Genomic DNA, 12,004 nt, shown 5'->3' with positions numbered 1-12,004 from the left:
ACCAGGGACTGAGGTCATTTGCTTGCAGAGGCAAGCACCAGGGACTGAGGTCATTTGCTTGCAGAGGCAACCACCAGGGACTGAGGTCATTTGCTTGCAGAGGCAACCACCAGGGACTGTGTTTGCTTACAGAGGCAACCAGGGACTGAGTTTGTTTGCTTGCAGAGGCAACCAGAACTGAGTTTATATACTTACAGAGGCTACCACCAGAGACTGAGTTTGCTTGCAGAGGCTACTACCAAGGACAGAGGTTGTATACTTACTGAAGCAACCACCAGAAACTGAGTAACTGAGTTTGTTTGCTTACAGAGGCAACCACCAGGGACTGAGCTTGTTTGCTTGCAGAGGCAACCACCAAAGACTGAGTTTGTTTGCTTGCTGAGGCAACCAGAACTGAGTTTGTATACTTACAGAGGCTAACACCAGAGACTGAGTTTGTTTGCTTGCAGAGGCTACCACCAGAGACTGAGTTTGTTTGCTTGCAGAGGCTACCACCAGGGACTGAGGCTGTTTGCTGGCTGAGGCTATCACCAGGGACTGAGTTTGTACGCTTATACACCAGGGAACGAGTTTGTATGCTTGCAGAGATCAGACACTATCAGGGAGAGAGCTTGTGTGCTGGCAGATACCAGACACCAATAGGAAGGGAGTTTGTGTACTTGCAGGGATCAAACATTATCAAGGAGTAAGCTGGTGTGCTTACAAAGACCAAACACCACCAGAGAGTGAGCTTGTGTGCTTGTAGGGAGCAGTCACCCTCAGCGACGGGAGCAGATACAATCAGGAAGTGAGCTTGTGTGCTTGCAGGGATCAGACTCCATCAGGGAATGCATTTGTATGCATGCATAGGCTAGACACCACCAGAGGGTGAGCTTGTGTGCTTGCAGGCATCAGACACCATCAAGGAGCGAGCTTGTGTGTGTGTGCTTGCAGGGATCAGACACCATCAGGGAGTAAGATTGTGTGCTTGTAGAGACCAGAATTCATCAGGAAGTGAGCTTGTGTACTTGCAGGGATCAAGACACCACCAGAGGTGGTTAGACACCACCAGAGGATGAGTTCGTGTGCTTGCAGAGGCTAAACACTACCAGGGAGTGATTTGTGTGCTTATGGCTGTGTGCTTACAGAAGACAGAGGCGAGATGCTATCATTGGTTGCCTGCAACGACGCTCAAGCGAGGGGTTTGAGTGTCTTGGGCTCAGACACCTTGCATGAACAAGAGAGGAAGCAAGGTCACTCCAGATGGATTCTTAATTCTTGGAGCTGAACTGGACGTAGTAGACCAGGGGGAGGACAAGGATTCTTCAATGCTTGCATGTGAACACCGAGTCACGGGAACCTCACCAGGGGGAGCGCATCGTAAGAAGAAAGACCACTAGAGATCCTGACATCTTTGAATGCTAACCTTTAAAACTCTGTGGTCACAGTTATGTCGTTATGCACATCAGCCTGAGGACTGACACGGTGGTAATGAACAAAGAACCTCCATGAACTGAGAACTGGTGTGATGCTGAGGGTATGAAACTCGTTCTTGACCAGAGATGAGGGTGAAACCTGTCGTAAATGTAACATACTGACGGAGCTGGAAACATGTCCAAGCTTTACTAACCGATGCCCAGTGACCGCCGTGTGGTTGCAGATATCGCCAGTCGGTACTGTACATAATGATACCTCGCCAGTGGTGTGAATGACTACGTTACAGAGTTTTTCCCTGCAGCTTGAACCCAAAAGTAAATGTCGGGGTTTTTACACTCATTAATGTAACTGCTTTCCCACCATGTGCCGTTGTCTAGTTCAGATATTGATCACATTGAATTGTTAGTCAGCTGATCAGGTGAAGAGACTTATCTGCTATGGAGAAAGATCATGTGCACAACTCTAACTCATTCACTCCTGAGAAAGGGGCCAACGGTTACGAACTCTATTGGGTGACGCTGGGACTAAGTGAGTTTACGTAATATGTGAATTTCAAGCGAAGCCCGACAAGGGGAGTGTTACCGCCAAGCAGGTGAAAGAAGTTGTTGTTGTGCAAGCGAGTTTGTCAATGAGGAAGGAAAGGACCTGGAAGTCAGGGCAAGGACCAAGATGAGGCCTAAGTCAGCAAATTTCTTGTACAGTCGGTGTTGAGGTAGTGTTGATGTAAGTGAGATGAAGGATGCTTGTTATGACATGAGGCTAAGATGAGGCCGACCTTATCGCTGTCACTAATGAATAACGATGGACAGGGTAGGAACCCAGGCAGTAACTGAGGACGATAGGGACACTTTGCTGAGGACACTCGTGCAGGGAGGACGTGTGTCGGTGCAGAGACAGAAGTAGATAGACCTACCTAGAGCACCTGTCAGAATGGGCGTGCGCATTACTTAATGATTACCTCAAGACCCAAACACGTAAGTGTAACAACTGTCTGTGTAAGAATACATTATCCTATAAGTAATGTGCAGAATCATACCTGTATTACACAAATTATTCATACAGAATATTGTCTATGATCATTAATGTATGTCTTCAGGTTTTGACTGAATTCAAGTGGATCCAACCGGATTCAATCAGATACAATAAATGATTCGTGTCATCGTGTGGTTCTGAATCAACCTTCATTGCCTGCTGGCGGTAACAAGTAATATAAATAAAACTTCAATATATTTCAAGCGTTATTTAAGATTTGCCTGTACACAAATATGAAGTTGATGTGTTCACTATTACAGGAACTTAAAAAAATAACAAAATAAAATAAAGTAAATAAATAATCAAAATCTAAATCTATCATAATTACCTACCCAGAATTTCAAAGGACAAATAACGAGATCATTTGCAATTCCAATGAAAAAATAAAAAAATATAAATAAATAAATAAATAAATAAATAAATAAACAAACAAAAATAAATAAATAAATAAATAAATATCAATAAACAAACTATCCTAACATTAGCATCACCACACAGTATAATGAATAAAAAATAAAATAAATAAATAAAATAAATAAATAAATAGATAAATAAATAGATAAATAAATAAATAAAAATAAATAAATACATAAAAAAAGAACAAATAAATAAATAAGACTATCGTAACATTAACATCATCTCAAAGTAGTCAAGAATTAAATTTAAACAACATTTATAATTTGTGTTCCTGCTTGTACTAAACACTGAAATTCGGGATCTGTACTTGTGAGTTTGTGTTTCCAGAAGTTAGAGTGCAATTGTGGTGCCCAGCCCTGCTACACAGTGCAAAACTAAGAGAGAGAGAGAGAGAGAGAGAGAGAGAGAGAGAGAGAGAGAGAGAGAGAGAGAGAGAGAGAGAGAGAGAGAGAGAGAGAGAGAGAGAGAGTTACTATGTATACGAAAAAATATCAACTAATTAAAAGAAAAATTATGACATCAAGTTACTGCAACAAGATTTTGAAGCTTTTCTGATTACTGCAACAAGATTTTAAGGCTTTTCTGAAGGTTCTAAGAGGTAAAATTATGAAACAATTAACTGCATCCATTACGTAATTGACGTGCGGTCCGTGAGTCCCTAGAGAGCACGGGAACGGGTTTCACAGGATTTGTGGTTCGTGAGTACTGTACACACTGTAAACGTAATCTATTTTTCACCTTTTGAAATTTATTCGGCATAATGAAGATTATACCTTACATGTATTGTTTCACACCAGTCAAGTACAATATGACATGCTGCTGAACATACACAATACAGTAGTAGTAGTAGAATGTTACAAAAATATTGAGGTGAACTCTAAATGTCATGAAATTTAGATACCAAATAGTTAGAGAGAGAGAGAGGTAACCTAACTTAACCTAACCCAACCCAACTAAACCTAACCTAACCTGACCCAACTGACCTTCTGTGACCCCTGGAGTCCACCGACGACTGATTATCCACACTGGGGGTCCTTCTTGACACCTGATAGTCATGACCACCACCAGCAGTAGTAGTAGTAGTAGTAGTTGAATGGAGGGACTTGGGGCTCTCTCCTCGTACCCTGGTGGTGATCATGATGGTGGTGATGGAGGTGGGGGGGGGATGCAGAGCTAACCTGGTGCTGTGGTGGGAGAAGCTGCGACCCCCAACGTCATAGAACTTGATTGAAACATGCTTTGCCTGCGGAAGTGGTGCTGGTGGTAGTAGTAGTAGTAGTAGTAGTAGTAGTAGTAGTAGTAGTAGTAGTAGTAGTAGTAGTAGTAGCAGCAGACTTGAGTATTTATATCCACCACCCTAGAATAAAACTTAGTAATTTTGTAACACACGATCTCCCTCTCCTAAATCCAAATTGTTGCTTTATCAATATTATTATTATTATTATTATTAATTATTAATCAATTATTATTAATCTATTAATAATAATAATAATAACAATAATAATAATAATAATAATAATAGTAATGGTAATAATAATAATAATAATAATAATAATAATATTGAAAAAAGATGTAATTGTAAAAGTATATTACAATTACACAAACAGGTAATTACATGAAGATGAATATTCTAAAATTGCCTTTTCTGTTACCAATTAAAAGAAAATAAATAAATAATGATAATAATAATTACTTTCCTTGTTACAAATTAAGTGAAAAAATAAATAAATAATAAAAATAATTACTTTCCTTGGCAGATTAAAGGAATAAATAAAATAACAAAAATAACTGAAAAATAACAAAGAAAACAAAAATATGACAAAATATTAACAATAATAATAATAATAATAATAATAATAATAATAATAATAATAGATGGAATATTTATCTGAGAATATTAAACTAAACAAACAAACTGGCAGTGAGATTAAATGAATGGAGAGAGAGAGAGAGAGAGAGAGAGAGAGAGAGAGAGAGAGAGAGAGAGAGAGAGAGAGAGAGAGATAATAATAATAATAATAATAATAAAATAATAATAATAATAATAATAATAATAATAATAATCATAATAAATAAATAAAAATATTAAAAAAATCAATATTTTTTAACTTTAAAGGAATAAAATTTGTCATTCCTTTACATCCTTCTTCCTCTTTCTATTAATTTTTCTTCATTATTTATCCTTTTATTAATTTTCTTCCTTTCTTCCTTTCAATCTTCTAAAATGACCTTGAAAACTCCAGTCAGCTTCTTCTCCTCTTCTTCTTGGTCAGGTCACTTCTGTGGAGCAGTTGGTTTAGCTCCTCTTTGGTGATGTGACCTGCAAGAGGTCACATCAGGATCCCTTCCCCCTAAAAATGTCAAAAATACACACACAAAAAAAAAAAAAATGAAAAATACCCTAATTTATCCTAAAACACACAAAAACATCCTTAGTTATTCCAAAACAACCAAAAATACCAAATCAACCTAAAACATCCAAAAACACAAAAACACACAAAAAAAAACGTTAGTTATTCCAAAACACCCAAAAACACCCAAAAAACTTCCAAAAAACACCCAAACTCCCCAAAATAACCTTATCTAAGCCAACACCTCAATACACTCTTATCTACCAAAAAAACACCCCAATACACCCTTACCTACCACAAAAACAGCTCAATACACCCTTATCTACCACAAAAATACCTCAATACACCCTTATCTACCCCAAAAAACACCTCAGTACACCATTATCTACACCAAAAAAACCTCAGTACACCCTTATCTCCCCCAAACTGCCCAAAAACATCCCAAAACACCCTTATTTCCCCAAAACCCCACTAAAATACCCTCAATAACCCACCATGGCCCTTGCTAGCCCTGTGTTCCTTATGGTGGTCGTGTTGCTTCAGCAGGGACAGCAGCTCCGCCTCACCCACCACCCTCTGGAAGCTCCGGTCTCCCTGGCTGGCGTCTCGGAACTTGCCGGACCGGATAATCAAGCGCTCTAGTTTGCGTTTGGTCCCTGCTCTCTCCACTGTCCACTCGTCAGTGCTGGCTGCGGTGATCAGGCAGAGGACAAGGACTGGGGACATTTGGCCCGTGCGGTGGCAGTGGTCCTGGGCTTGGAGGTCCCACTGTGGGTTCTGTTTGGGTCGGGTCAGGTCACGTTAGGTTGGGATGTGAAAAAGTGATGAAATGTGAGTAATCTGATGGAAATGTGTGCGTATTTTGTCTCAGAATGCAATAGAACACACACTCACACACAAAAAAAAAAAAAAAAAAATGTGCTGGGAATCTGTGGGGAGGTGTTAGCTTAGGGTAGGGTAGGTTAGGGTGTGGTTTGCTTGGGTTACATTAAGTTAGGTCAGGAGAAACACCCTTGAGAACCCTGCTACCTGTATTTAAAAGGCTGTAGTTGAAGTTACTGTGGTTTTAAAGGGTGTTTTTAAGGTTCCAGTGACAGATTAACATTTCTGCATTACTGACAGGAGAAACACCCTTGTTAACCCTGCTACCTGTATTTAAAAGGCTGTAGTTGAAGTTACTGTGATTTTCAAGGGTGTTTTTCATGTTCTAGTAACAGATTAACAACATTTCTGCATTACTGACAGGAGAAACACCCTTGTTAACCCTGATACCTGTATTTAAAAGGCTGTAGTTAAAGTTACTGTGGTTTTCAAGGGTGTTTTTAAGGTTCCAGTAACAGATTAACATTTCTGCATTACTGACCGGAGAAACACCCTTGAGAACCCTGCTACCTGTATTTGAAAGTCTATAGTTGAAGTTACTGTGGTTTTCAAGGGTGTTTTTAAGGTTAACATTTGTATATTACTAATGAGAGAAATACACTCCCAAACACACCCACATCTCCTAAAACCCAAAACACACCCAAACCTATGCAAAACTCCCCAAAACACTCCAAACATACCAAAACACACACAAACCAACCCAAACAGACACCAGAACACACTCAAACATAATAATTATAACTATAATAATTAATAATAATAATAACCATTCCTTTCCTGTCTTCTCCACTCTTTCATTCCTATCATGCCCTAACTCAGTCAGTATCACTTGCATCATCTCATACCTGTCTCTGGCATACTTCACACACTCCAGCACCACATGTTCCACCGTCTCATCCTCTCCCATGTCACATATCTGGCACACTTTGCTGCGGGACTCAGACCACCTGTAACTCCTTGCATTCACATCCATACACTGTGCCCTCGCTCGGAAGAGAAGATCACCGCCCAGGCTTACATCATACCACCTTTCATACCTCGAGGCCTCTTTCTCCTTGTACCATTCCAGGGTCTTTCTTTCCATTTCATTCTTCCATTCATTCAATCCCACGCATTTCACTTCTTTGTCTATCTCATTCTTCAATTTTCTCACATCCCATTCAGCTCCCACTCTGCCTCCTCTTGTTACCACCCATTCACACTCATTTTGATTCCTCCCAGCCATTCTTATCGCCCACACAACTTGCAATCCATTCCTGTCTGTCATTCTCATGCATCTCTTCCTCCATTTTCTTCCACTTTCATTCCACAGGTACACCTTCCTTGCTATTCTTGCATCATCCATTCTCTCAAGCCTAATCTTGTACCTAAGTGTGGCTTTTGTGAGTCTTTCTCTAAAGGTGCTCCATCCCATGTCACCTCTCAAGGCTTCAACTGCTGTGCACCTCGGTGCACTCAGTGCCATCCTTGCTACTCTATTCTGGCCCACTTCTAACTTATCAATTTCACTTTCATTCCATGCAATCACATCCATACCATACATTATACATGGCACAGCCACACTCTTCCACACCTCTCTCAACACATCATACTTACTTGCTCTCATCCTTGCCGCGCTTCCCAATCGACCTACCCACTGGTTTACCATACTTATCTTTTCATTCTTTGCCTTTGCACACCCACTAGGACTCATCCACATCCCTAAGTACTTGTATTCTTGCACCTGTCTCAACTCATTCTCTCCAAGTCTCCATACCACATTACTTTCATCCCCTGATCTATTCACAATCATTACTTTGCTTTTCTCACTGCTAAACCTTACTCCAAAGTCTTTACCATAGCCATCAACTACATCCAACAAACTTTGAAGTTCATCTGCCGATTCACTCATAACAACTACGTCATCTGCATAAAGAAGCACACATACTTTATTATTCCCCACACTTACCCCTACATTCATTCTTCTCATCCTGGCTGCTAGCTCCTCTGTATACAGGCTAAAAAGGGTTGGTGACAATATACAGCCCTGCCTAACTCCTCTCTCACTCTTCACCCAGTCTCTTTCTACGTCTCCTAGTCTGTATCTAGCTCTTGTGTCCACATACATACTTTGCACTATGTTAACTATCTTTGCACTCAATCCAATCTTTTCTAAGACTCTACCTAGCATTTCTCTGTTCACTCTATCATAAGCTTTCTCTATATCCAGAAAACTTAGGTACAATTTACCCCCATCCTTCTTTTTCTTCTCAATCATTTCATTCACCACAAACATATTGTCCTCAGCTCTCCTATCCCTACGAAAACCATTCTGTTCTTCACCCAGCACTCCAGCTCTCTCAATCCATTTACACAGTCTCTCATTCAACACTGCACTGAAAACTTTACCTATTGTATTCACTAATGCAATTGGCCTGTAGTTCTTTAGATCATTCTTACTCTTAGATGCCCCCTTATGCAACAGACACACTCGGCTCTCATTCCACTTTCTTGGCACTCTCTCTTCATCCCACACTCGGTTGAATAACTCAGTCATTCTGTCTATCACTACCTCCCCACCATTCTTGTAGAACTCATAGGGTATATCATCTGGACCTGCTGCCTTGCCATTCTTCTGCCTTCTCACACACCTCTCCACTTCATCCCTACTGATTCTTTCATCCAATTCATCTGCATTCTTCCTTTCCAGTGTTACACATCCTTCTCTCACACTAAACATCTCACCTACCCCACCTACTTCTTCCCAGAACCCTTTGATTGCCTCCCTGATTCCCTCCTTCTGTTATAACTACACCCTCCACTTTTAGACTCTCCACACCAACACTGCCTGACATATTCTCACCTCTCATGAACTTGTACCATTCACGGCCACCTTCCATACCTTTCTCCCTTAAAGATTGAATCACACTCCTTTCACTCTTCACTTTAGCACTCATTATCATTTGTCTTGTGAACCACTGCTGCTTCACATACGCTGCCCATGCATTCTGATACTCATTCTCTGCCTCATCGCTTTCATGCCTCTTTTTCCTCAGCCATCTACACTGTCTACTCATTCTCTTTCGCTCCTTCCTAGCCGCTCTGATTTAATCATTCCACCATGGTTTACATACATTCTTTCTTCTACCTACTTTCACAAATCCTATCTGGTTCTCAGCAGCACCCCTCACGTCCTCAACCAGTTTCTCATTCAGATGCTCCACGTCATGCACACTTTCGTCGTCCCAGCTTCTCTCACTCAGTTCAACCTGAAAATTCTCCCGCCCTACATCTCTCAGTCTTCACTTCTTTTTCTTACTTGCCACTTTCACTTCATTCCCACCCTGCATCAAGCACTCCACAACCAGCATGTTGTGATCAGACACAATATCAACCAAACCATCCTCATCTATCCACATATGCGACACAATTTCACGCATCCTTCCATTCACCAACATGTAGTCAATTGCCAACTCCTGCTCTCTTGCACTCCGAGTCACACGCCCCTCAGCCAAAGAAACATTCAGATTTTCCAGCTCCAGTTCATCAACAAACTCTCCAAGCATTTCACCATTCCTGTTCAACTGTTCCCCCAGTATTCCCACATGTGCATTCATGTCACCCATAACTAGCACTCTCTCCTCTCCATGCTCTCTCACAACTTTCTTAAGTATGTTATACTTCCTCCTATTTTCCCTCTCTGCTCTTTCACCCATGACAGTCATGTACGCTACCACCAATACCACCTTCTCTGGTCTGCCACAACCATCCATGCATTCCACTCTGACTGCAAGCACATCCTCACTACTTGTACACTCCCCCACATCAATCTCCTCTACTTTCAGTCCTCTTTCTTTCTTGTAGAGTAGGGCTACGCCTCCTCCCAGTGTTTCCTGTGCCTTACGCCCCTTTCCAATCATAACATACTCGCATCCCTCCATTCGTACATCATCTCTCAGGTGAGTCTCAGTGAGCCCGACTAAGTCGAACCTCCACTCCCTGAGCTCCTTGCATACATCCTCAAACTTGCCCACACCCCATCCTCTCACATTCATACAGCCAATCTTCACACATTTACTTGCCTGGCTAGTCTCTTTTCTTCCATATTCGCTGACATCAGTGGGTCCTCCTCGTCATGCCTCGTCCACACAACACACCTGTCTCGCCCTCATCCACTCGGCCAGTCGACGTCCTAGCCTCTCATTCCCGTTGTGGTTGAGGTGGACCCCGTCTCTCCCGAAGAATTTGTCCTGGTCGAGGATCCCATCCATGTCCAGGAAGCTCACGTTGCCCTTCTTCCCTGCCATCCATTCCATTTTGACCTTCATGAGTTCCATGCATATCTTGCGGTTCGTTTCTCTTCTGACTTTCTCATACTGCACTCCTTCCCGTGGGCGCCGCAGGACCCCCACCACAGCCAAACACATCTTCTTTTCTTCTGCTGCCCTCACTGCTTCTATCACTGCCTTTACTGTCTCTTCAGCGTATTGGAGTCCTCCATCTTGATCTTGGTCTTGATCTTGATGGTACAGGTGGCACAGGATCACTCCTGAGCCAGGCCTTTGGATCGGCAACTCCTGTAGAAAGGGGGAAAAAAAAGAGAAACGAACAGCATCCTCTATCCTAATTGTTCGCACATCTGGCACGCCACATTCTCTCCAGAAACTCTTTCACTGCCTCAATCATCCTTTCATTCGCCTCTCTACACAGTCCCAGCAACAACACCATCCACTCTTTTCCTGTCTTCTCCACTCTCTCATCCCTGTCATGCCCTAACTCAGTCAGTATCACTTTCATCATCTCATTCCTGTCTCTGTTCTCTTTCCAATCTGAAGTTCCTCAGCTTCCCAGTCATCTCAATTATACTGTGGCTTAGGTGGAGGTGGGTGAATTTTTATTGTAGTGGAGTTTGATAGCAATTCCTTCTGCTGTTATAGGTTTGATGGAAATAAAATAACATTAATCTGTAGCATATCTATTTACTGTGTGAGCTGATTGGAATCAAACTTATAAATTTCATCACTGAGAGAAATAGCATTTTATCTCTCTGGTAAGACTAGTTCCTTTTGAAATACAACTAAGCATGAATACTTCTATTAATTTTAAATGACTGAAGGGTTGATTAATAATGACTGTCTTTCAGGTGATAATTGGACAGCAGCAGCAACAGACTCGCATCTTGAACCACAAGACAAAAACCTCCATGTCTTCACCAATAAGCTGTACAGGATCATACACCAGACATCAGGCAGCTGAGAGTGAAACGAAGAGTGGAACAGACACGTACAGTGAATGTGAGAGGATGAAGGTGTAGCTCATGTGGTGCCCTCATTGAGGGATTGACATCTAGGTGCAAGAACATCTGCATCAACGGCATGCTACAGGTCATCTTTGCCCATGTGGTGCAAGGCTGCAGTGACTACAATACTCCTCTTCTTCAGTCACAATCTGAAAACAATCACTCAATCACTACCCTCTTCAGAATACATTAAATCTGAATTTTTTTTGTGTGAATCCTAGATATAAGACGATTTTCAGCTGTGAATCTCAATGTATTTGAGTTTAATTCCAAATTATTCACAAAGAATGATGACAAAACCTTAAATTCGATTTAGGCATCATGATGCAATGGGGAAACTTTCAGGTGTGTGTCAAATATCACACTTTCTTCACACAGCAGTTCCTATATGTATGTACATGTTCAATTTTACTAAATTACCATAGAGTGTGTAAAAGATTTAATCAAAGATTCTGTAATGACATACCCACAAGGTCAGTTACACGAGTATCTCAACTAAGCCACAACACAAAGTAATATACAAACTTCCAGTCTGGAGAGAGGCTCAGTATCTGAACAGTAAATCCACTTGAAGGGACCATGGTTGATATCTGCTTCATGAAGTCTCTCCCAGATATGTACTACTGTT

Source organism: Scylla paramamosain, unplaced genomic scaffold (genome assembly GCF_035594125.1).
Source record: "Scylla paramamosain isolate STU-SP2022 unplaced genomic scaffold, ASM3559412v1 Contig40, whole genome shotgun sequence".
Taxonomy (NCBI): domain Eukaryota; kingdom Metazoa; phylum Arthropoda; class Malacostraca; order Decapoda; family Portunidae; genus Scylla; species Scylla paramamosain.
This window is presented reverse-complemented; position numbering follows the sequence as displayed.